Here is a 27,365-nt window from a genome sequence, read left to right as displayed (position 1 = left end):
CTACACACACCTGCCAGTCACGTGGCTGAATAAGACAGAAGTCACCCCCAGCGGAGTTGCGGACACATTCCAACCTCAGCGAGCCTCTGTAGCGCAATCTGCCCCTAGGCCTGACGGCGAAAGACAAACGCGCAAGGAGGGATCTTGGCCCTGGGAAGTAGCATGAAACCTCGCGAGACGAGAGAAAGCTCGCAGGATCTCCCGCGGGATCTCCCGCGGGAGAGTCCCACCCTGGCAGCCGCGCCGGAAGGAGGGCGGCAGAGGACACCGAAAACTAGGCTTGCCTCGGGCAGCCCAGCCGTAGTGGTGGGCGGGTGCGCGGTTCCTGGATGTCCTGTATTACCTGGTGACCTGACGACGCAGGTGGACGTGACTGGTCCCCTGACACTGAGTGCATGCGGTACGGAACTTTATCTTTGCTTCAAGAACTACCTGAATCCTAGTGTATTTGACCAAAGGAGGACTCTCCTGAACAAATAAGCCTGCATCTCAGGATCACAGGTTATGACTCCTCTGGGCAAACAGGTCACTTTTCAGACAACTGCTTTTCAGGGCTTGTGACAAGGTCCTCACCTCCCCGTGTCCACTGATGATAAACTGCTATGTCACAAACTTTGTCCAGTCCCAGTTAGTCCCCAAACTTGAAAGATCTACCTTAAACTCCTGGCACCCAGATCCCAAGACCTCCTAAATATCTGCTCCTGACCTCCCTCTTCTTTTTTTGAAGTTTATTTTGAGAGAGAGAGAGAGAGAGAGAGACAGAAAGAGGGGCAGAGAGAGAATCCCAAGCAGGCTCTGTGCTGCCAGTGCAGGGTCTGGTGGCGGGGCTCGAGCTCGCAAACGGAGATTGTGACCTGAGCCGAAATCAAGAGTCCAGTGCTTAACCGACTAAGCCATCCAGGAGCCCCTTAACCTCCCCCCTCTGACATACAAGTTGAAGCAGAAAGATGTATTCTCTTTTATTGAAATATACACATTTTGGCATTTCTGGGTCCACAGGTGATCCTGGAGGTCCTCTTGCTGGTGGGAGCCATCAACAGAAGGATCCAGGCAAATTCCTGAAAGTGTGGTGAGTGCTGCAATGCTGATAAAGAAAAGTATGCTCATGAAGGACTCAGAAGGGGACCCCCTTCTTGGAAAAGGAATAGGAAAAAGTCTGGAGGAAGTGATGCTGTACAAGCTAGCCAGGGGAAAAAGGAGCCCATAGGGTAGGGAGGGGCGTTTAAGACACAAAGAATGAGAAAAACAATGATTCAGGGGCATGAGGGGGCAAAGTGGGTTTCTGGGATTGTGGTGGCTCAGTGTGGCTGAAGCACAGAGTGGGAGGTGGCAAATGGCAGGAAATGAGCAGGAGAATTTAGCAGGGCCCAGTGGGGTTGGTGGACTAGTGGTTAGAACACTTGGAAATATTGAGGTTGAAATGAAAATTACCAAGCAGTTTTGGTTTATAATGGATAAAAAAAAAAAAAAAAAAAAAAAAAAAAAAAAAAAAAAAAAAAATCCCAAATTTGGAGCAGGTGTTGGTAATGACGGAAGGGAAACAAGAAAATAGTTCCAGGAGTGCTGATAACGTACCCATTCTTCATCTGTGTTATCATATAGCTGCATTTGGTTTGTGGAAATTCATTAGGTGGTTAACATTATGGCCTGTGTGTTACGTTTTAACAAAAATGTAAGTGGAAAGACAGAATTATTTCTATCCACAAATAACCTACTAGTGATAGGCTGATCTAATGTTTTAAATGTCAAGGGGAAAATAAATCTGTGTGTTTAAGTAAGTTCACAACATTATTGAAATGAATGTCCGGGAGCACATGTTTGGCTATGTTTGCATTTATGGGAATTGGGAGTTTTGATGCATGTTTGCAAAGTTTGATGTTCAAATAGGCTTTCTGTAAATTATGAAATATGCTCACAAAGAAACCTTAAAAACTGCTGGCCATTCACTAGCTTTGAGTAAAAAAAAAAAAAAAATGGTGTTAAAAACATGTTGCAGTAAGTATAATTGTACAAAAAAACCAGGGAGTAACTGTATACATATGGACACTAGAAGTGATGTCTAAATATTATTATTTGTGAAAAAAAACAAAAAAACAAAAACAGATTCAGGATTTCCATGCCACATTATCACAATTAGGTGGCTTAAAGCAACATAAACCTATTTTTTCACAGTTCTGAACACCAGAAGTCCTAGACAATATATTGTCAGGGCCACGCTTGCTCCAAAGACTCGAGGGGAGGACCCTTCCCTGCCTCTTCCTAGCTTCTGGTAGCACCAGCAATCTCTGGCTTGCCTCTGTCATCGCTTGGCATTCTCTCTGCACGTCTCTGTGCCTTTTATTTCTTCACCAGTCACACTGAATTAATGCCCACCCTAGTGACCTCATTTTAACTTGATTACATTTAAAAAGGCCCTATTTCTGCATAAAGTGAACATTCACAGGGACCGGGGATTAGGACTTTAGCATATCTTCCTGGGGACACAGTTCAACCCATAACAGCAAGTTATAGAAAAATAGGTATTTTGAGCTCATTTAGGTAAAAATATGTATATATGCACATATACGTGTTTGTGCAAAAGCATGGGAATGACTATATAGAAGAACACTAACTCGGGGTGCCTGGGTGGCTCAGTTGGTTAAGCATCTGACTTTGCTTATATCATGATCTCACGGTTCGTGGGTTCAATCCCTGCGCCGGGCTCTGTGCTGACAGCTCAGAGCCTGGATCCTGCTTCGGATTCTGTGTCTCCCCATCTCTCTTCCTGTCCCCTGCTTGTGTGCGCTCTCTCTCTCTCTCTCAAAAATAAATAAGCATAAAGTTAAAAAAAAAGAGTACTAACTCAACAGTGCTTTTGTCTAAGGAGAATAAAGGGACATTTTCATATTTTTCCTAAGTATTTGCAAAGTATTTGAATATTTTATAATGATTATGTATTGCCAGTATAATTTGTTTTTTCAGTGTATATTGATTAGGTACCTACTATGAGTCTTGCATGAAAACTCAATCTGTCTTAAAGTATATCTAGAAGAAACATTACACACCTTTTAAAAACTCAAAGCCTGCAGAGGTATAAGGGGTACATTGATTAGTATCATTAAGTTAAGATTTAGAATTTTCCTAAATCAAAACACAGGAAAAGTGGACATGCAGATCATATTTGGGTTATATTTGGCCTATTTAATTTTCATGTTCACTAATAAAGTAAATTTTACAGTGTCTTCTATCTGTGGGTCATGTGGATTCAGGGCCAAGTGACTTCATTTATTTTGATCAATAGAGGTAGTAAAATAAATGATCTGGATTGGTTATTCTGTATGTACATAGTCCCTAATCTGGTCAGGAATCTTCATGTCTGATGAAACATATATGCTAAGTCTCTTCCAATATAGTATTATATAGTCACAATCTGATTAATTATATCAAAGTAATACTTCATTGTACTTTAATAGTCAAGATCTGTAGCGTTAAATTTTCTTTAGAAATTTAAACTATGATATATTAAGATATAACCATCTTTTACTTTACCTTTAACTTGATGATGTAAAGTAATGTCTGTGCTGAGAGTGTCTTAGCACATTTTTCTCCCCGTGTTATTAGTTTTGAAATTTCTGTGCCATTCTCGGTGGTATGTGCACGGAGCTGGGTGCTAGGGCTGGGCTTATCCACCATGTGCACCATGAGGCCATTCTTCTCTGAGGCTTTGGAAAGCTCTGACCAGAGGGTTTAGAAATTGGGAACATATCTCCCCAGTTTAGACCACCAGGCATCCTATACTTTGCCTTCACCAGAAGGGAATCTTCCTCTTTTTCTCCTATTTCTAAAAGCATTTCTTTCTGTTAACTTCTCCTTTAAGATCAGGGATTATTATTTTCAAAGAATTTAGGTTATCGAGAGGAAAAAACAACAACAACAGCATAAAACAAAACGGCTATAAGTAGTTTCTGTATTTTCCTTATAGAAAGCCCTGAGGCAAGGAAGTACTAAGAAGTTGGCTTTCTGGTTGTAATGGATGAGGAGAAAAATGCAAAGTTTAACACAGATAAACAGTTCAAATAAGATCTTGCCACTGCATTATTCAGGAATGTTATGATAAAAAGTTCAACATTCTCCAACAAAGCATTTGTAAACACAGAAAAGAGCAAACAATTCCTAGTTTGGAGATATCTGTGTTTGCTGTGGAGACTGTTTCTCCTTCCAATCATGAGATGTAAGCAGAATAAAATGTATATGTTTTAAAACTGTGCTTTTAACTACACTACTAAAGATGGATTGAATAAATATTGGTATGTAATTGTTCTATAATTAAGTCAACAAACCAATTTTCTTTCTTGGAATCTGAGCCCTGAAAAACTTCTTCATACACTTTGAACCCATTCTGTTTAGCATTGAGGTAGAATGTAGTCAAATTCTATTTTACCTGATTTACGTGAACAAGGAAATGTGGAGAAAACATATGTAAAGAATATGTTGCTTAATATATAACTTCAAGACCAACAGGAGAAAATGTGTATTGAAGTGCTTTTAGGATTTTTACTTAAGTTGCTAAAGCTTATATTAAAAAAACAGAAATGAGAATTGTATCCTTCCTGTTTCTCAGCAAAATAATGGACTTCAGTTGAATATGGCCAGACGTTGGTGAGCCTGAGCCACTTGAAAGAGCACTTAAAAACAGTGTTCAGCACCTTCTTCCTTCAGAATTCAGTTATGTTCTGCTGACCTAAGTGACCATGTTTTCACTACAGTTTTGTCAACAAAAATAATTTTTATGTTGGTTTCTATTTGTTGACTGTTAAAAATTGTGGTCAGTGATTCTGTTGCTCTTTATTTTAATGTGTTCTCTTATCTTGTTCTCCTTCACCTTTCATACCACATGCAATTCCTTACCCGTCAGGTGGAGAGTGTGATACAGATGGAGTAATGCATGTAAACATAGTACATTATGGGAAGAAATGGTTGTTATTGTAACATTTTCCAGAAGTCTCATATATAAAGTAGGTTTCTAACTAGTGGTCCACTAAACACTTCATTTTTCCCAGTGATTGTTACTACGTGATGACATTTACTCATTCGTTCAGTTATTTATTTGCTAATTCATTCAATGGCTATTTTTGAGGGTTTATCATATAGTAGATATGATGCAAAATACCAACTAAATCATTGTGACCAAAAGAGAAGCAGTCTCACTTTTTTCCATGGAGCTGACCATGCTGTTTGTAGCACTGGGGGAGGGGGTTGGCACACACGGGTGTAAATGAAACAGAAGTTTTGTTTAAGCCAGTGGTCAGAAACTCAAAATCACGTCAAGGACAGGCAGATAAAGCAGCTCGTCGTGAGACAGTAGGTGTTTAGCTGTTTTTATTTGCCTTGTTCCACGACTCTCTAAAACAACTGTTTTTGAGGGGTGCCTGGATGGCTCAGTCAGTTAAGCGTCTAACTCGATTTCAGCTCAGGTCATGATCTCACAGCTCATGAGATTGAGCCCCATGTTGGGCTCTATGCTGACAGCAGGGAGCCTGTCTGGGATTCTCTCTTCCTCTCTCTCTGCCCCTTCCCTGCTCACACTCTGTCTCTGGAGAAAATAAAAATAAAATAAACATTTAAAAAAAAAACCTGTTTGATGTATAACAACAAAAATATATATGTTCCTAAGTCCTATAGATTTTTTGGTCTTGAGTTTGAGACTTGAGACATAGGCTGATGCCAAAGATCTCTTTTCTTTTTTTTTTTTTTTTTTTTTTTTTTATCTTTTATTATGAGTTGTGTTCCAAGTTGTTTAAGGATAAAGTGGCAATTGAGTCATATTTAAAGTTGTTTGTTTTTTTTTTTTTTTTTTACAATAAGTGTATTTGAGAGGGGGTTGCATGCCATTTTTATTCAACTATTTCTTGGGTTCCACCAAACGATATGGCTCAAATGATTTTTCTTTTTCCTCTTATAATAGGTAAAGATTTCTTTTTATAACCATTCCTTCTGGTGACTTATACATTGATGTGCAAATGTGAAATTTCTTCACAATTTCTGTAGGACATCGTGCAAGCAAGAATATGTATATCCTAATAATGTATGCTATAGTAATCATGAACGTATTTTTGATCTTTGAATTCTGTCAGTGATATTTACTTTAATGGGAATGTGTTTTTCTCAAAAAGATCTCAAAAACTTTTTTTCTCAAAAAGAATATGTAGTCAGTTTAATAAAATAGCCTCTCCATCATTTTTTACTGTTTATTGATTTCCTACAGGATTCACGGGACTTCAGTTTATACTTAAGACTCAGGTGGTGTGCAGTGATTAATCAGTGTTTTTGAAGCAGTGTTATACGTTTGATTTTGCTCAAGGTTTCCTGCTTAGACATTCATATGATGTTACTGAAATGGCCACAGCACACTCATGTGAAATGTGTGCTTGTCTTTAACATCATCCATTCATTAGTTCATTAAACACACATTTGTTGAGATCTGCAAAGGGCAGAGTACTATGTGAATCTCTGGGGATATGTAAATGAAGACTACATGGCCCTTTTCAAGGCAAGGAGTCATATTTTGAGATAACCATTATAATCCAGTGTGATGTACATATCATTCATTAAGTCCAGTGGGAACACAGAGTTGGGGGTGTTTTACTGATTTTGGTTGAGGGTTGGAAAGAGTTTGCTTTGGAAGGGGTAGGTTGAATCCTCAAATATAAATAAAATATTTTCAGGCAGTGGGCCAAGAAAAGAGTTTAGGCAAAAGGAGCAGTCACTTCACTCTGTGATGATTAACTGAGCCAGAGAAGACAAAGGCATCCACACAGCAGGACAGCTTACACTTATTTGCATTACATAAAAATTAGGGAATATATGTCAGTTTTCATATCATCAACGTCAATATAATTAAACATTTATTGGTGTTTATTTTTGTAGATAAATGAGTTAGTTTGTTGAGACACAGAGTTCTATGGCACGGACTATATACTTGGGGAGTTTATAGGATGAGTAAAGCTAGTGTTTCATATTAGAAAGATAAAAATTGATGCCAGGTTTTAAAATGATCTTATAAAGGCATAATACAGTAGGCTGATTATATTACTTATATGTACATTTAAACATATATTTCCTTTGAAAAATACTGTTTTGTATTAAAATAAAGGAGTTGTAAATTTTCTATACTTTTTAAATTTAATTTGTTAAAAATAGTGTGATATTTGAAAACATTGATATCTTTGATACACACCTTCCATCTATCATAAATTGGCTGGCTTCGTCTCAAATATATACATGTTACTTAATGAGACTTTATTCCATAGGGCTTGTTATGTGTTAGGCACTGGAAATGCAAAGATTAATGAAGTGTTTATATTTAGAGTCGTATAATCTAAGGAAAAGTGTGAAAATTTTGGCTTTTACAAGTCACAGGAGGTATAGCAGAGGGAGCATGTGGTATTGAGCGGTGAGGGGTAGCAACTCAGACCCCAAAAAGCCTGATGGGCTTCAGTAAATGGAATCATTTGATCTGAGATTGAAATAGGAGTATGAAGTTACCGAGAAAATTCCAGGCACAGCAGGTGTAAAGATGGGGATAAGGACACTAATTTGGAGATCTGCTTGTAGTTTGGCATAGCTGAAATGCAGGCTATGGTGTGTAACAGAAGAAACGTAACACAGGACTTAAAACATGTTATGGAGACCTTTGTACAACGTACATTTTTATTAATAAAGTAACATCTATAAGATGTTATTATGGTAAAAACATGCTATAACCTTTTAACTCTGTGCTTCTCTGGTTTTCTTTTGGTTTTATAATTACTTAAATTTCAAAGACTTTTTTCCTCAGAATTGAGAAAATAAATTTGAGAATAAAATAAATAAAAATGAGAATTTTCCATTAAATAATGTGCTTATTTCTTTACATTTGAGAATACCCTTTGCACATGTGCACCATTGTAATTCTTCACCTTCTTCCCTAATTTTCTACTTCTTGAGACTTATCCAGTATGGGGACCACATGTGCAGTCACCATGGATTTATACTGCCTTTTAATATTTTTATTCTCCAATAAATATTTAATACAACACAAACAGATGGAGCTTGAGACCTCTGGGCTTGTTTGGCCATGGCTAGTGTAGCAGTGAACCTGGGATTTCAGTCCTGGAGGAGGCTCTTTTCATAACCCCAAACCTCATGAAATGGAACCACTAAGTGTTACGATCACATTTGGCAAAAGTCAATAAAATGTAGTCAGTAAATTCCCACATTTGAACAAAATGATATCTTTGTACTATTACTTATTTACACACTTTCCTTTCAGTGAATCTTAACACGTGTAGCCCTGAGAGAGGACAGGCATCAAAATTATTATAAACTGCTTCCAAAAGTAGATGCAAATTACGAATGGTCTGCTTGACCGTATATAGTACACACACACACACACACACACACACACACGTGGAAACACATGCTATTTTTGAAAATGTACAAGCATGTATTTTCATGATATGGTAGTTAATACAACTACACATTTATTTTAAAGAATTGTTGATTTCAGTATGTTTTTACCATCATCTATTTTTTATTTAACATACACTCATGATTATTTTATGTGAGACAGCCCATGGCATATTTTTGACGTTAAAAAGGCTACTTAATTTCACAACTTAGAAAATGATAATCTTAAAGTATTTCGGCTTTTATTTGTTGAAAGGGTTACTGATACTCACTGAAGTCCTTTCCTTTATTTGAAAATATCATTCTGATGCTTCACTAGAATAAATTTGATTTTTTCCAAGAAGCACTGTAAATAAGGTAACTGCATAAAAAGGTGTTTTTCTTATTTGTTTTTACAAAAGTATTTCTAATATTTTTTGAACTTAATGAAATACTGTTAAAGAATGAAGTGAAATGCTTTTATATGTTGGGGAATATGGTGGGTTTCCTCCCCATAACTTGTCCTACAACCTGAAATGCTTTGCAAACCAAAATAGAAAGCCAGCAAATTTAACTCTTCTATCTTTTCACCACAAACTCAGGGTCAAAATCAAGGCTCACCCTCTTTTTTGTGGCTGCGTCTTCCCAAGGACCATAAGTACATAGATACTGTAGAATCTAAAACAAAACTTGTTCCAACATTACACACTCGAGAATGTACTGTAAATATAGGTTTTTAGTGACTTAGAAATTAAAATGATTATTAAAGTCTTTTTTGAAAAACAGGTCTTAAAAATCAATCTTGGTACAGGTATCAACTTCAAAATAAAGCTACTTGGTCCATTTTTACCTTCTAGAGCAGCACACGCTTTATGGTCATTCAATTATCTTTCATCATCAGGATCTACTATATACAGAAAGTGAATGCTATTCATATTTTTTCTTTTTACAAAATGGCAACTTTCTCTATAGGAATATAATATTAGCTTTGGGATAGACTTCATGCAGTCTTAGAGATATCAGAAACAACTCAGCCTTAAGTAAGAATTTGCTAAGAGTGAGAATGGATAAACCCAGCTGTATAAGCTGGAGCCCTTGACCCAGAAGAGCCCAGGCTTCTGTGAGTAAATAAACAGTGACATCATGATGCAATTTAGTAAGTGCTGTTCTAGAGATGTGACAAATTAGGTCAAAACAATCAAGGTGGGTTTTTCACTCCCACAGCCATTCTTAGAATAATGTAAAGAGCTTTTGAATAAGCCAAATGAAAAGATGAAATTCTGCACTGGTTCCTTGTTTGTGAAAAGCACTTCCTATTGCATGCTATCTCTGATTAGCTAGAAAGCACAGAAATCCTATTCTCCGTTACCTTCTGACTTCTGATTCTAATGGACCATATGGTTCCCGATTCTTCTGTAAGTAACTTAATGCTTTGTGTAATTAAGAGGGCATATGCTTCCTGTACAAAATCACTGTTAGGTCTCCTTTGCATGGCAGAAACCAACATGGACCAAGTTGTGATATCAGCTTTTATCTGCTGCCAATAAACTTTAGAATTGCTTAATAAAATTCAGAGAAAATGATGATACGTCTTGCAGTTTTCAAGATAACCACATGCATTATTCTAGTTTATTGTGAGACTCTCTGCTCAAGAGAACTTAACACCTTGTCACTCCCCAAAACCCTCTCCCCACCAGCAGGCTTTTGTGATGACAGTTTGACCAGGTATCAGGTAAAGTTAAAATTCTCTTTAGATTCTTCCTGAAATTTATGTATTCTATAGCATCATTCCAGCTCACTTATTTTTAAACATCTCACAGAGCACCATTTTTTTTTTTCCTACTCTCTGCAATTCTGCACCTACTCTCTGCAAAGCAAGAACTGCAGGTGTATGGTCAAACAAGTGTGAGTCATCTGTATAATTTTATACATGAAAGGGACAAAAAAGCATATCACTTTTTGTTTCACATTCTGAGGATTGACTGTCTTTGATCTTAACTCAGAATAGATGTAGAATTAAGTCCTTTATCTTGAGTCTTTATTCTGCTTCAGGTTGCAGGGAGGATGGTCTAATTCCTTTCCTTTGTGTTCCGCTCAAACGCTTTTTACAACTATCAGAAGATACTGATTTTTACTAAAGCAGTAATTGTCAGAGACCCTAGCTAGGAGTCATGTTGGTGGGGTTCTACACAGATCTAAATCCACTGAAGGCAGTGGGAGTTGTGAAACTTAAAAACTAGTATGCAAAAAAAGTGACGTATGAGTATGTGAGTTAATTTTTATCTTTTCGGTTGGAGTATGTGCTAGATTGCAGTAATGACTGTACTTATTCTACATCTGTTGTCCTATCCGTGGCTTGCTCTGTAACTTTGTGATAATCTCCCACCATGACTGGGAAGAACTTCCCTGCCCATTGACTGTGGTCTCAGCCATGTAATTTGCTTTGGCCCAATGAAGGAGGTGGAAATAACAGTGTGCAATTCTGCACCAAGGTTTCAAGGTAACTTGTGTATTTCTGACTGAGTTTTTGTGTTTCTGCCTTAGCCAGAGAAGGACATTCCTGGCAGTCTGTTATTCCTAGACAAAGAGGAGAGACATGTGGAGCAGAGCCAACCACAGATAAATGAGGAACTTACCTGAGGTTAGCCAGACTCTATAGATGCATAAGAAATACTAGTTTATAGTTGTATGCTACTGAGTTTTAAGGTGACTTGTTTGGCAGCAAAAAGTCAATTTGCATTTGATGTGCTCTAAACAGAAATCCTCTCCAGAGGTGGCTATTCAAAAATTTCAAAGATCCTTATAGAAATCTACAACAAAGATTTTGTTAACTAGTATATGGCTTGCTAGAAATGGATGAAATGAACAATGTTTAAGATATGTCATCAGCTCTGCCCCCATAATTATTTGGGTCATACCAGTTAGAGAATCCAGCTAGCTTAACTCATTAGTACCTTTAGATCAGGTCTAGAGATTCATTGGCTCTATGTTCTCCCTACTCTATGCAACAATATGTTGTTTTTCAACTATGGGATTGACCAGATTAAAAAAAAAAAAGGTTAAAAAAATAATCATATGACTGATTTCATGCCTGATTGGTAATAAATGTTTGCCTGTTTGGCAAATTTTTCTAAGAATTGCTTTCATTGTGAAATATGGGGGCAATCACTACTGTTTGCACTGAATACTTCTGCCTCTTCGTCTTCCATGGGACATTGCATGGTGAGGTTCATCGTTAGTAAGCTGACTGAGCATTTAATTGCTATTACAGGGCCTCTCCCTTTGCTCTCTGCCATGGCCTCTGGCAGTGTTCCTTTTAGTTGCTGTCTGTCAGTCTGGGTCTCTGAGTGAGAACAACAAGGACAAGGTCAGAGCCTTTAGTCAGCCTCCAATGGACAGGACGTATGCCTTTGTTATATTAGCTTCTGAGATTTGGGTTTTTCTTTTTCGTACTCAAATGTAGCCTAGGCTCAGGTACCATTTGATAATGAGGCTATTGGGAAGAGGAGATATAGTGCTCACCTGACTCTAATCACCTCATGGGAATGACAGTAATAAAACTTGACAGTTATTTAATGGATAATTTGGCAAAAGTGAGGTTGATATATTTCTGTACCAGTGACTCAAATATGTCTTGAATCTTTTCTGGACTGAGAATTAGTTGATGGGGCTCTAATTCTCATTCAATAAGTAGATTGTTTTAAATAGGAATACTGATTTCTCATGACTGGGTTCTGCTTTGAAAGAGGGGATGATATCTAGTTTAGAAGACTCCTGGCGGTTTAGAATAAATTATATATGACATGAGAAAAATACATATTTTGCAAAGTTAAGATAGTTAAATAAACCTAGGATGTTGTCATTTTAATTTTCTCTCAGCAATGCTCAGGGCCAATCCTGGTAAGAGTCTTTGAAACCCAGCTGGGAAACTTCACCAGCTCCCAGGAATTGATGTCTCAGGGCTGTTGAAACAGAAAAATTGGAGGGTGTGCTGAACATGTGAATTACACATTTCAGTGTGTGTGTTTTATGTGGGATCTTGTTTCATCTTCCCACAGGGCTCTGCTTTAAGTATGATTCTTCCTATGTAGGATTCTTCACAAGTGGTTGAAGGTTAGGTTAGGTCAGTTGGCCAGGACCACTGGCACATTGAGAGAAAATAGCAGCACTTGGACTTCAACTCATTCCTTTTCCTCCAAGTGTCATGCCTTCTGCTATGAGCTGCCTTGTGTTCCATCCCCACCAGGGCTGTCCCTTAAAACACACTGGACACGTCCTCTGAGTTCTCATTTGGTATCCCTGGGACTTGGTCCTCGGTGATCAAGCATAGGTCACACACAGTATGCGGTGGTCCTGTAGTTATGTCTTCCCGAAGACATGTAGTGCCTTTTCTGACATATCCCATCGGCCCACTTTTCTTATTCTTCAATTGCTTTCCTTGCCACCTTTCCCCATTTTATCATTGTCCCTTTTCCCATTTAGTAGTGTATCTTTAGGGATTTGGTAAGAGGAAAATGAGTTAGGACTAGATCACTAGGTAAGTAAGTGAGGGAATAAAGCTGAAATATTTTAGTTTTTCTTCTTCTTCTGACCAGCCAATGTGAACAAAATATGATTGATGGTAGTTTGGCAGTATTTCTGAAAGCCAGGTGGTTAAAAATATGATAGATGTACTTTCTTAAACTATTATTTAAAAAGCATACAGTCTATCTCCTCTTTCTTTATATAAGTTTCCTAAGTGTGAGTAAAAGAAATGAACAAAAAGAAATGGGTTAGCCTAGTCTCACATACTGGAGAAACCAAGTAGTATTATACAACATTTCTTATTCTGAATACTCATGAAATATAAACATTCCAAGCTATGGCTATCTGGGGGGAGTTTATGTTTACATGAGCATTGCATTAAACTTGAGTCCTCAGCAAATATGGTCAGAAGATATGTTCATATATCTTTTGAAGGAAAAAAAAAATCACAACATTGTTGAAGTGATTTAAATACGTGTCATGGAGTTGTAGTAGGAAGTACTAGATACAGTTTGACTGGGGCCTCAACAAGGTCAGCAAGGACCAAAGTGAGGGTTTTTGCTTTCTGGGATTTGTTTGTTTGTTTGTTTGTTTTCTTCTTTCTGCTTTAACAACTGTCCTGCATTCCAGGTGGCTGCCAGAGTTCTAGGCCTTGCACAGGCAGGCTTGGCAACACACTGCGGCAAAGGAAGTCTGGCCTTTGCTTCGGCTTGCTTTTTAATAGTGAGGCAACTTCTTCCAGGAGCAGTGCCTGCGGAAACCGTAAGCCCTTACTGGCTTGTGTTTCATTCCATGCTCACCATTAAATAAAATAGATTGAATCTTGAGGTTGGTATAAGACCGCCCCTCCCTGAGACAGACATGTAAACTACATCAATTTTGGTAAACAGGGAAGAAGGACAAGTATCCGTAGTGCAGGCAAGTGACAGTGACTACTAGAGCATTTGGTTTGCTTCCACGTTACAGTTTGTTTTTTCCTGTTGTCATTCCTGCTGAAACTTGTGTGTGTAAATATGTAGTATTTGTTTCTTGAGAAAGAGAAAAAAAAAAGGGATGATTCTTACATTGTTAAGATTCAGCAGGCTCATGGAAAGTAGCTTCTTGAACATTAGGAATGAATTTGAGAAAATGCATTTTGTTTCAAGTGGTTAAGAAAATAGTGAATTACTTGTATTCCATTTCTGCTAATCCTTCTTGGTTAACCACATCTTGTTTGTTTCTTCTGTCAGTATCTATAATGTTTCCATCGTTAATTTAGAGATTATACATTGTTCTATTTTGCAGCCCACACATAGAAATATGCTCATTATTATATGTTTAACTTGCTCCCAGATTGATTAGTCATGGGTGTGTATTGCCAAATACAGTGCAGTGTATTATATAGAGAAAAATCACTTTGAGCAGAAAGATGTTTATGTATATGTGTGTATTGTAGTGGGGGATAGTTGTTGGTGAAGACTCAATTTCCTTCCATTGAAAAACAGCATTCAGAAAGCACTCAAGTTGCTGCAGGAAACAATGAAAGGAAGGAAACGTTAGTCAAGGGTGAAAGGCACCATATGTCCTTCAGTACCTAGGCACAACGGGGAGTCAGCCTAATAGCTGTCTTAATGCCCCCTGTTGTGTGTAGGTATTGAGGACATATGGTATATTTCACCCTGAACTGTGAATTTCCTGAAACAGCTGTAATGTTCTTTTAATGTAGTTTGTGTCGGTCATTATATATAAGCAGAGATGTTTAAAGCATCCCCCTTTCTCCCACTGGCAGCAAGCAAAGGAAATTTACATTTTGTTAATATACACTTGTAACTATTGAACTTTCTCATTTTGAAATGTTACTTGCCCACTCTCTACCTCTCTGCCTTCCTCCACATACCTGTTTTCCTCTCTCCATTCCTCGATCCTATTCCCTTTTCCTCTTCTCTGTAGTTAGTAGCAAAGGGCTACTGTTGAGGAAAAGGAATGACAGTTTTTTCAAGTTGTTTTTAAATGACAGCTTGCATATCAAAACCATTTATATGCATTTTTATTTTTAAAATGTTGAGCAAATTTAGATCTCCATTTCAAGTTTGGGGTTTCAAATATATTAGTAAAAGTGGGAAGCTTTGTTCCTTATCTCCTGAAGAGTCTTTTTTTTTTTTTCCTTAGGGGCATTTTATGCTTGTTCTGAATTCATACAACCAGTTCTGATTTGCAATATGTGACTTAGAAACAGTTTAATAGGATTCTTACATTCAAACAGTAAAACATAACCTGATTGTGAAAATGAGAAAAATAATCTTATGAGGGTCAAATGGAGTATAAATTATGATAAAAATTATGTAAACCTATAGTCAGGAATATGGATGAAGGATATAATTTCAGAGAGACATTTTTGATGTGAAATTAATTTGGCATAGGTATCACTGTTAAATAGGTATCACTTTCAGTTCATCTAAAATCAATGAAGGTGATTAATGGCTCACGTAAGACACAAATGACACATCTTAGAGAACAGTTACTTCTCTAGGGTCATGGGGGGGGGGGATGAGAATTTACAGCATTCAGTTAGGACCCAAGTAATTGCTTACTTAATAATGGCTCAACACTTAAAAAGAAGATATGAATATGTAATAGACTGTAACACTTTGCCTTCATATGAGGACATTTTATTATAGTTTTGACTTGTGGTAAATGACAGAACTACCTCATTTTAAATGTATTTTATGTCTCTCTCTCTCTCTCTCTCTCTCTATATATATATATATATATATAGACATAAATATATATATATACACATATATATATTTCTGTTCTTTGAAAGTAATATTTCATATTTTACTTGGTTGTGGTAGTGTGTGTGGGATAGAGCCATCATTCATCCTTAAAGATTAAGGAACTGAAATGCACACAGCAAAGTGTTACAGCCAGTTGCTATTAACAAATCCACCTGCTCAGACATCTTTACTTTGGTAATAAATGTAGCTGGATAGGGACAGATTAGGCTAAGAAATCTTCCAGGCATTTCTTTGGTGAGTAAAGGTTGGATAACATACTATATGCCCTAACTGCATACAGATGTTTTAACATCAGTCAAATAGCTTCCCAGAAGAGTAAAATAGCATTAAAGCTAGCTGTATTACCTTGGAATTTATGATGATAGTTATAAAATGTTTACTTTTGTTTAATTTCTTATAAAAAGATTAACCAACTAAAACTAAGCAAAAGAAATATGATATAGGAGCCTACTTGAGAAAACTTGTTTGGCATAAGTTATTTCTAAAAGTTGGTAGAATATCTTTATAACAAACACATTTCTATATTTTTTAGAGTGGAGCCAAATCATCATTATTAATTATTCAGAGTCTTTTGATATGTAAAGTGATATTTAGTTTAAAATATTCCATCATTCTTATTTAACAGTAATACACATTCTTCTTTCCTTAATTAGTTCATACGAAGATTTTTTTTTTTCCAATTTGCATCAGGGTTCCAGTCACTTACAAAACTGACAGTCCTTTTGTAATAAGTATATCTAGAGCGGTGTTTTTTAAACTTTAATATGCATAAAACTCACCTAGGATCTTGTTAAAAATGCAGATTCTGACTCAGTTAGTCTAGAACGGTGCCCACTTTTCTGTATTTCTAAAAAAGCACCCAGGTCCTGCTGGCATTGCTAGTTCATTGAGTAAAAGGCTCAATTCAGTTTGTCATATACCTTGGCTGCTAATGGGTGCCCTTTGGGAGATTTTTTAAGTTACCAATACCTAGTCCCACTCAGAAAATTGAATGAAACTCTTGATGTGGGGTGCAGGCATCAATATTTTTAAAGTTACCCAGGTGATGTGAAAATGAAGCCACAATTGAGAACAGCTGTTTGAGATGATACCTGATTTCTGTCAAGCTCTGTGATGACCTTAGTACACAAGATGTACTTCATAAAATCATGTATTCTATTGGAAAATGGGGTAATCTGTCAATTACAGCAGATTGGATAAGAAAATGGATAATTTTTTGGACAGTGAATTCACATTACTGCTACATGTCTCTCACTGAAAGGAGCAAAACAAGAAGATTGAAAAATGTAATTGAATACCACTAAGTACCAAAGGGAGATTAAGAATCCATTAAAAAAAAAAAAAAAAAAAAAAAGGTTTGGCTTGATGCAAAGATTGTAACATGAAGCAAAGAAAAGACAAAGGTCAAAGCCATATCTAATTAATTATGGGAGAAACCACATGTAATTAACAGCTGTGTGGGATAAATATCCATGTCTGTGTACTTCTGAAGGTGAAATGGATCTGCTCAAGTGTAGGCCTATGTTACCTACTCTTAGCTGAACTTAACCAATTCTTTGGTCCCATGATACAAAGAGTGTCCTTAGACCACTGTAATTATAATTACAATCAACTCTGTCTTCTGCACATCCTGTCCAAACTCTTGATTTAGTTTTCTCTCTGATACTTATCACCTTCTGACATACCCCGGTATGTATTTCCTTTGTTTACATTAAAATGTAGTGACAGAATTCTGTCTTACTTTCCTTCTTGTATCCAGGTGCCTGAATAGTGTAGAACACAAAATACGCATCTTGGGTAAATATTCCTTGAACATGTAAATGAAATGAAACAAAGAATAGAATAACAAAATAACAACAGAAAAAGGGAGGATAAAGAATGTAATCTTAACACCTAAAAGTAATGTAACATTGTATATCAACTACAATTAAAAAAAAAATATAAGGTTGAAAATAACAGATACTTGACATCAAAAAAAAGAAAAAAGAATTTACTCTTTTTGATCTAAGGATCCATTCTGACTCCTTCTACCAGCTACAGGAATCTTTGTATTGTTTTTATATGAAAGATTGGCCTTATGAATTATTGTGTCTTGGGTTTTTTAAGATAGACATCTTAAAATAGCACCATAATACTATCAAGTAACAAAATATAATTTAAAACTCCACAAAGGCTCTAAAGTTTTACAGGTAAAATATTTCATATACAGGGTACTTAAATCATTAAAATCCTTAATTCAACTGTACAGAAATTACTCTTGCATATTTACAAGATGAACTGAAAACTTACTCATTTTCCCCATTTGTTCAGAGAACTTGGTAATTTTCAGATTAAATATTCTTTTGGGAGGGGCACAGTAAATATTCTCTTTCGGAAACCTATAAAATAATGGCGGACTCCTACTTTGAATTCTGAAAGGTATTCTCAATTTATTCTAAACTCTTGGAATTTAAGGTAGCAATGAGAATCCAACATTGGGACCGTGTCCTTACTTTGGAGTCAGTACAGTGACAATTTTTATTTGTGTGTGATCTGAGTATGAAGGAAAACTTCTTCATATTACATATCTAATACAATCTGGTACATTCTGTGATTCTTTAATTTTATGTATAACTGAAAACAGAGAAGGACAAAAGGAGATACTGTCAGGAGTGGTATGATTTATGACTATTTTTTGGTTTGATGGGATCTTTGGTAGCCTAAAGTGTAGATAAACAATTATGATGGTCAGCTTAATAATTTCTTGATATTATTTATGGATATTCTACTCTATTGGTTTTGTTTTTCTTTCAATTTCATATTCTTTGAAGTATGTACAGGAGAGGAAATGTCTGATCCCAGCACTCTGTTTAAAGACTGTAAAAAATATATTTTATGGTATCTACAATGATAATTTGGAACGTGATTTGGCCACAATGTGTTTAGATAATTATAGCTTCCTTTCTACTGGGTTGTACTTCCATTCTGCTTTTTTTTTCCCCACCCTATTTCATATTAACATCTTTGGTTTTAAAAATATAAATCAACAACAATTATCTTTTATTTCTCTAAATACTGCTGAAAACAGATAGTTGAGTTAATTTGGGTTAACTTGAGTTAATAGACACTTGAGTCAAATAGTGAATTTTAGGGAAAATATGTTCTTGTTTGTGTTTAATAACATGGTTGAATCAGTGGGAAAAAAGGGGGACAACTGCCTATAAAGAGAGGCCTATTTCCCCTCCATTAAGTTTAATTGCGAACATTTTAGGCATGATGAATCACTGCTGACCACAGGCCACTTCACCGTCATCCTGTGGTCATCGTGGGTGCTTGTGGCTACAAGTTTTGTATTTCAATTAGTAGTGGGAAGAAATTGTAAGCATAATTGTGATATTGTAGGAGCCTTTTGTAAGTTGCACATGAAACGGGAAAAAAAAATAACTCTTTAGAACTCGTTGGCCTACTAAAACCTCAAACTTTGACTTCATGGAAGTTAAAAAATGATCCCCTTCTTTTTGGTTCTGTGCATTTGTCAGGTGGTAAAATCCAAAAAACCATTTATGAGAAACGTTAAAATATGCTTTGAGAAAACCACCATAACTATATTTTAAGATTGTTTTTGCAAAGCCTTGGGCAGTTTAAAGAGCCAAGCAAACAAAAGATGTAAAATGACTTTAGTTGTTCTCTAGCCTGTAACCATCAGAAGAAAACAAAACTGGCTGCTATGGGTTGATTGTAGAAATAATGCAGATTGAGACCCTGATACAGGGCAGAATTTTCAAGTGGTTAGAAAAGAGAAAGAAAATCATGGCAAGTGAGGTCATGGGCTGATGTCACATGAAGCATCATAAACACACAAATATTTTCTAATAGGACATACTTTAATAGATATTTAGCAACTAGAGTCAGAAGACAAGATGAACAGACGGGCATCGCAAAGTTTTTTGTTGGTATATATGAATTCAATTTTAGTACTTATTTGGATTAAATATGGTAAATTCAGTTTTTAAATAAACAAGATAGAAATATGCTAAGCAAAATAATTCACTCAGAGAAAGACAAATATCATATGATTTCACTCATGTGAAATTTAAGAAACAAAACAGATGACCATAGGGGAAGGGAAGGAAAAATAAGATAATATAAAAACAGAGATGGAGGCAAACCGTAAGAGACTCTTAAATTCAGAGAACAAACTGAAGGCTGATGGAGGGAGGTGGGTAGGGGGATGGCCTAAACGGGTGATGGGCATTAAGGAGGGCATTTGTTGAGATGAGCACTGGGTGTTGTGTGTAAGTGATGAATTACTAAAGACTACTCCTGAAACCAATATACACTATATGTTAACTAACTTGAATTTAAATTTAAAAAATTTGCAATAACAACAACAAAGAAATAAGAGGGGTTGAGAAGTGGGATTTATTTTTCTTACCTGAATATGAACAGAAATGACTACTAATTCCAAGGTATACATAGCTTCAGAGATCTGACATAGATATAGTCTTAGATTAAAAAAAAAAAAAAAAAAAAAAAAAAAAAAAGCAGGGCGCCTGGGTTGGTTAAATTGGTTAAGCGTCTGACTTGGCTCAGGTCATGATCTCGTGGTTTGTGAGTTCGAGCCCTGTGTCGGGCTCTGTTCTGATAGCTCAGAGCCTGGAGACTGCTTCAGATTCTGTGTCTCCCTCTGTCATTGTTTCTCCCCTGCTCGTGCTTGCTCACTCACTCTCTCTCTCTCTCTCTCAAAAATAAATAAAGAATAAAAAAATTTAAAAATAATTTAAAAAATAAGGCAAACATAGTTGTGTGTGTGTGTGTGTATGTGTGTCTGTGTATGTATGTACATATGCCAACACAAGCACAAAAACTCTCCAAATATTTTGCCCTATGTATAGGTATGCGTATAAATGCAAGGAAAAAATGAAAAGTAAAGTATGGAAAGTAAGTGAAGTATTTACTTATAAAATGGGAGATGAGATGGCCCTGGAACAAAGGGGAACTTTGTTACATAATTTTAATTTTTTACCAGAAGTCATGTAGTGCTTTTGTAATTATTTTTGGCAAATTATTAAAAGAAAAAAGGAAGATAAAATTTATGCCTTTGAGACAGAAAGTGTAAAACTAGAAGGTGATTAATGTTTCCAAGTTTTAAAGTAGTTAGAGTGGCTAGAGGCAGCTAATGGAAAAGTCCAAAGTTTGAACTTCATAAACATGTCTTGTTCAGGACCTTCGCACTCTCCAGTTTGTTTCCCTCCTGCACAGTCCCCTAGCTTCAAGCTCTCCTTGCAGATAGCTACAAGACTGATTCCTTTACTTTATCTGTGAGGAAATGACATTTCTTTGGGTGGTCCAGATTCCACTTCCTAAAATATCGCCTGCTACTCTTCCCTCATTTCTTTACCCTGAATTAGTTTCCTCCATGGCATTTTTCACGGAATCACATGTATTTTCAAGTATTATCATGTTAATAGGTGTTTCCAGCACTAGAATGTAAGCTCCATGACCACAGGGCCTGTGCCTTTTTCTCTTTTTGGCACCTACAACAGTGCTCAACATGTAGCAGTTGCTAAAAACGTATGTATTGAAAGGAATAAGACTGTCTTTTAAGATGCCGTTAGGAACAAAAGACAAATAAGGTGGAACCTCAAATAGGATGCCCAACAGAATATAACCAACTTTCATGGAAGTTAATTTGTTCCATTTACAAATAATCTTTATATCTTATATTTCACAGCTCTTAGATATTTGAATGTGTCTCTTGGTATTAAGTGAATAATTTTAACTTAAGATTCAATGTAGAGAAAATTATGGCTTAATATTAATTTTGGACCATCTCTTCACAGCAGGGATTTTTTTTTTTTCACTTGTGCTGCAGTCTCTAATTTCTCATCATTTTTGCATATGGCTACCACAGAGAGTCTAAAGGAAGAAACTGTGGCCTCGGAATGTTGTCTTGGCTCAAAAGCAACCTATTGTATATGTTAAAAGTACTTCTCAGTCATTATGTTGAACTTACATTTTTCTTTCCTCATATTTTCTATTTAATTATTAATAAGTATTCCTATAAGCATACAATAACAAGAACAAACACTCAGATGTGTGGGTGTTTGATTAAAAAGCTTTTTAGTCATAGTGTCCACATCTTTTTGGGGGGAATATTTTGTCTGAGTTTTATACTAGATTCTATATGTCAAATAAAAATCAATATGAATTTCTGTCCAAAGTTGTTCCAAATTGTAGGCTTTACAAATCCCCTCTCCCTTAAAAACAATTGGTAATATAGCATTTTAGAGCAAACAACTTTTGCCTTGAATATAATATATGGTGAAGGCAGAATTTTACAAAACCTCAACTAAAATATAAATATTGGGAAGGATAATTTATTTTCCTACCTATGGTGAAAGAAAATTTGCAAGGTAGCAATTTTTTTTTATTGATTTCTCCTTGTGTACTTAATCATGAACATTTTAGAAATTAATTTCATTTTGTTGTTGCTTAAGTGAGTGACTAGTTTATCTATGAAAGATGCTTAATATCACTACAAAAAGCAAGTAAAACAGTGAATTAAAATTGCACAGTGTTTCAAATAAGCATGTGAGACGTTACTATTAATGTTATGAATGCTAGACACCAAAAATAGATCTAAAATAACCAAATATGGTAAAGAAACAGAATGTATATTTAGGTAAATATAATTTTCTGACACTGAGGATTATCTAGGAAAAAGGGTTTCTTATTTGAATGGTGTGAATGTACATAAACATTATGATAATTTAGAATTTTAGGATCACTCAAGGCATTTTATGATCCCCTAATCATCACAATATTGGAAGTGTGTCTAAAAATTAGTTATAAGAATGCAGATCCCAGGACCCCAAAGCCCACCATTCTGAGTTTTAAAAGCATATCTCTAATAGTTCTTATCTACCCCAAACTTTGAGAACTACCCTCTGACAACATTATGAAAGAGGTGATAATATAAAAAGCATAATAATTATAGCAATATTGTTGCTAACAACTAATATTTCAACGTGCTGATCATTACCACCATTCTAATCATGTTACACGTATTAACTCCTTTACTAATAATCTCAGTGACCCGACATGGTAGATACTACTGCAAACTCCATTTTGCTATCGAAAGTGTATCACGGAGAGGTTAAGTAACTTGACTAAATAACACAATGTATAAGTGGAGGAGGCTGGGGCCAACAATGGAACCAAGGGAGCCTTCCTGGATTTGCCATATTAGTCCTCTCAGGGTCCCCTCGTGTGTGACCCATGCCAAGCATTGTGGGTCAGAGATGAACAAGGCACGTCCCACTCTCAGAGACCTTGAAGTCCAGAGGGGAGACAGACAAACGCTGAGACAAATGCAAATATGATTTAGATATAAGATGATCAGAGAGGAGTGGAAAGACTGTTCATCTCTATGGGGAAATCTTCACAAAGGAACCAAGTCAAACTTACAGACTAAGTGGAAATGGCACATGAGATGATGACAACATTCCATATGGAACCTGCTGTGCCCTACTGCAAAGTCACAGAACGTTATCGCATGACTCGTTTAGAGCAAAGAAGTGCAGCATGGCACAAATATAGCGTGCAGGATGAGGACAAGTGGAAGGAGGTGGAGCTGGAGACGTACATCAGGGCAACATAGGAAAAAAGTGAAGAAAATGGCTATACTGGCCATGCCAATTCCATAGGCAAAGGTGTACAGATTTTTTTGTTTTTCCTATGACAACAGTGCCCTCTTGAGTTGTGCAGGGCAAATCCGGCACTAATGCATACAGTGAGGAGTGGTCGTGGGAGAGTGTTAAAGGATGGTAGTAATAAAATGAAATTTGCGACCAACTCAAGCCAGTGCTTCATAAACCACATACAGGAAGACCATAACCCACCTAAAATACGAATGAATTTGGGTAGACCTCGTCACATGAGTTGATCTAAATGCAGGTGATTTCTTTTCAAAAAGAGTCATTTTAAGAAAAGACCTTGGGGTGCCTGGGTGGCTCAGTCGTTAAACGTCCGACTTAGGCTCAGGTCATGATCTCGAGATGCTTGAGTTCAAGCCCCGCGTCGGGCTCTGTGCTGACAGCTCAGAACCTGGAGCCTGTTTCAGATTCTGTGTCTCCCTCTCTCTCCCTGACCCTGCCCCGTTCATGCTCTGTCTCTGTCTCAAAAATAAATAAACGTTAAAAAAAAAAAAGAAAAAGAAAAGACCTTGAATACGGCCCTTTGCTGTGGAGGTCAAAGTTCACCTAGACTCTTCAGGATTGTTAAACATGTAAATATCTTTATAAAGTTGTCATTACTGAGGGCAAGAACTCTATCAAAGAGATGTTGCAGACTCAAGAAAGATCACAATTGACTTAAGGCAGAGTGGCCGCATAGCACACTGTTTGGGTTTTGCTGTACATACTGCATTTTGCTCCATCACTTAAGAAACTTACGTGGGACTCTACCAAGCTCAAGTAAAAACACTTCTTTTTTAAAATTTTCCATTCATTTTTTTTTTTTTTTTTTTTTTTTTTTTTTTGAGAGAGAGAATGAGAGAGAGCGTGCATGAGCAATGGAGGGGCAGAGAGGGAGACACAGAATCTGAAGCAGGATCCAGGCTCTGAGCTGTCTGCACAGAGCCTGATGTGGGGTTTGAATCCATGAACTGCGAGATCATGACCTGAGCTGAAGTAGGTCACTTAACCAACTGAGCCACCCAGGTGCCCCTCAAGTAAAAACACTTCTTAACAGCTTGACTTACTGGGGGGCAGGGTGGTTTGTCACTGGCGCATCACGGCAGGAAGAGAAGCAAGCATCTCAGAGCACTTGCTGAAGAAGCAGGTTTGAAGTGACACAGCAGCAAAACAAGACGGGAGCAGAATGCAAGCTTCTTAAGGAAGCTTAACGCGATTCATGAGGGACAGAATAAGCTAAACATTTCCAACAAATGGAAGAATGGAGAACACCCTATATGAGTTGAAGAGTGGAGAAAACTCTATGCAATCACACAGGAAGGCAAACTTTAGAGACTACTGAGAGGGTGATTATAGACGAATTATTAAAAATAAAGAGTGGTAAAAGTAAGCAGGCTACGTTAAAAAATAATCTGTAGGGGAAAAAAGCAAGTTAATAAAAAGAGGAGAAATATTTTAAGATGTGATATGTCTGGTAATTTTAATGTGTCCATGCAAATGATCAGGGAGGTTCCTGATTTTCTGAAATAGTCATCTGATTAAGTTGTTAGCCAGGATTCAATCTCAGGCAGATCTGATGCCAAAGACTACCTTCTGTTAGTCCTAGCAATTTAACAAATTCTGTGAACCCTATTATAATTATGATTTATTAACTCATTACACAGAAGATCACATTGTTTCCACAAGAGAAGGCTCTCCCCCTAACTCACTTCACAGGGTTGTTGGGTAGGGGTGTCTGTGCCTAGATAAATGTGAATTGGGATATATGATCTGCTTATACTTGCAAAAATATGCTGTAATGCTCTTCTTTAGAGGTAAATTTTAAAAATTGAATATTTGTGGAATGGGGCAGCTTTTGTTGATTTTTTATGGATGCGATTTAATAAAGGATAATAGTAATACTGTATTTGTTTGTATAGGGAATATAAACACTGAAGTATTGATGAATACCTTTTAAATTACGTTACACATAGGCTGAAAAACTAGTGAAATCTCTGAGTTTATACTTGACCTTGATCAGTTTTTAGACATGCAGAATCAGTCTTGTAAGAATAGATTATAAGAATATCCTAAGTATCTGGGTGAATGAGCAGAAAAGTAGCTGATGAGCTTTCGTGTCAGCTACCACAGTATAAAATGGTAAAGAATAAAACACAAAAACTATATGCATTCAAAAAAGGTCTCTGAGGAATTTATTCCTATTCTTGGCTCATAGTCCACACTTGGAGCTTTTGCGTTGCCTCTGCTGAGTCCTTATTATCCCCTATGTTTTCCTGATCTGTCATTGCATAACTTGGCCCAGCCCAATGACTTGAGTGGAACCAGAAATGTCTTTTAAACCGAGCTGATTTTTCCCCAGTCATTTCAGCTCTATCCAAGACTGTGTAAGTGTGGCAACAAAATATGGGACTATATGAGGAAGGACCCTGGAAACAAATCAGAGTATTATTCTCCTGGTGAGGGATAGGTTACACACACACATCTGTAAAGGTGTGTGCAGTTATGGTTTCTTCACTTCAAGAAGATTTAAAAAAAAATGAGAAGACATGCAAAGCGGTGTGCAGGGGTGCTCCACTATAAAGTTATAAAGAATCTGTGAGGGTGACAGTTGAAAATATATCATAAATTATTGAGGTTTTAAATGAAAAAAAAATTGTCATAATAATATTCATAGCTTTTCTGTGTGTACTACTTCATTTACATCTCCTGACAAACATGTAAGATAGATATAATTATTTTTCTTTACAGGAGAAGCAATTGAGCCACAGAGGGATGACAAAAGTGAACATAGGTCAGGGGAAGAGTAAGTCCTTGAACCTTAGGTCCACTGAATTCACAGATTTTTAAAAGTCAGAATTTTTAGAAGAAGAATTTACAGTTTTTACTTGAAATTGGAGATTAGGAACACATACTAAGAAATACTATTCCACATGGTGAAGGATATATGCTTTTAAATTAAAAGGTAATATGAATGGATTTTAAAAGGATTTGAGAACCTTGCTCAGCATCCACTGAATGGAACTAGCCATTCTTAAAGTTGAAGGAAGAACTCCTGCGTTTTCCTGTGGAGTTCTCAGAGGTCCTCTTAGGGAACACTGCAATGCCAAAGCTTATGGAACAACCTACAAACCCTTTGACTTTGAGAACTGAGAATTTTTTTTTTTTTTTTTTAAACTAGTTTTTTTTTTAAATTTTTTTTTTTTTCAACGTTTTTTTATTTATTTTTGGGACAGAGAGAGACAGAGCATGAACAGGGGAGGGGCAGAGAGAGAGGGAGACACAGAATCGGAAACAGGCTCCAGGCTCCGAGCCATCAGCCCAGAGCCCGACGCGGGGCTCGAACTCACAGACCGCGAGATCGTGACCTGGCTGAAGTCGGACGCTTAACCGACTGCGCCACCCAGGCGCCCCAGAGAACTGAGAATTTTAAGCTGTAGGTGAAGTTCTGTTTGTGGTTAAGTTTTACCAAATGAGTAACTAAATATTATCCAAAAGGGAAAGAAAAAACAAAACAAAACATGAGGCAAGGTGGTAGAGATAGAATGTATGTTAGAAATTCCATTAGCTTCTATAACAATTTTTCTAGGAATATGAGATAATAATTACAATGGAAGTATTTCTGAAATATACCATATTCTAAATCAAACTTTATTCAGAGACAGTTATGTCTGTACTTATAGTAATTGTACAGTAGATTCAAAGAACTTGAAGAATTTAAACAGATTATCACAATTTTTATTATTATAATTTTAAGTGTTCTAATATGTATTTCTCCATTACAGAAAATATTACTGTGTAAATCCAATGGTTTTCAGTTGTACAAGGGTGGTAGAAAATCAATGCATTGGGGAAGCTTTTATGTATGTATGTATGTATGTATGTATGTCGGGCTTTGCTGGTTTGCAAAGTTTTAACTTCCTGGGAATGATGAAGAATGAGCACACTGAGGGAACACCATTATATAATTGCAATATATGTATTT

General features: G+C 36.6%; 1 long non-coding RNA gene across 1 annotated transcript in view; it reads left to right on the top strand.

Annotated features, from left to right (window-relative positions):
- The first annotated feature begins 208 nt into the window (after positions 1 to 208).
- The window catches only part of LOC132670169 (uncharacterized), a 122,104-nt gene continuing 94,947 nt past the window's right edge, over positions 209 to 27,365 (top strand). Inside the window, exons 1-2 of the long non-coding RNA XR_009606486.2 lie at positions 209 to 400; positions 1,000 to 1,069. This is a non-coding gene — a long non-coding RNA (uncharacterized LOC132670169). The remainder of the gene's footprint in view (positions 401 to 999; positions 1,070 to 27,365) is intronic.

This window comes from Panthera onca, chromosome B3, assembly GCF_046562875.1.
Source record: "Panthera onca isolate mPanOnc1 chromosome B3, mPanOnc1 haplotype 2, whole genome shotgun sequence".
In the NCBI taxonomy this organism is placed as follows: Eukaryota; Metazoa; Chordata; class Mammalia; order Carnivora; family Felidae; genus Panthera; species Panthera onca.
The sequence above is the reverse complement of the archived record's forward strand: the minus strand, read 5'-3'. Positions and strand labels throughout refer to the sequence as shown.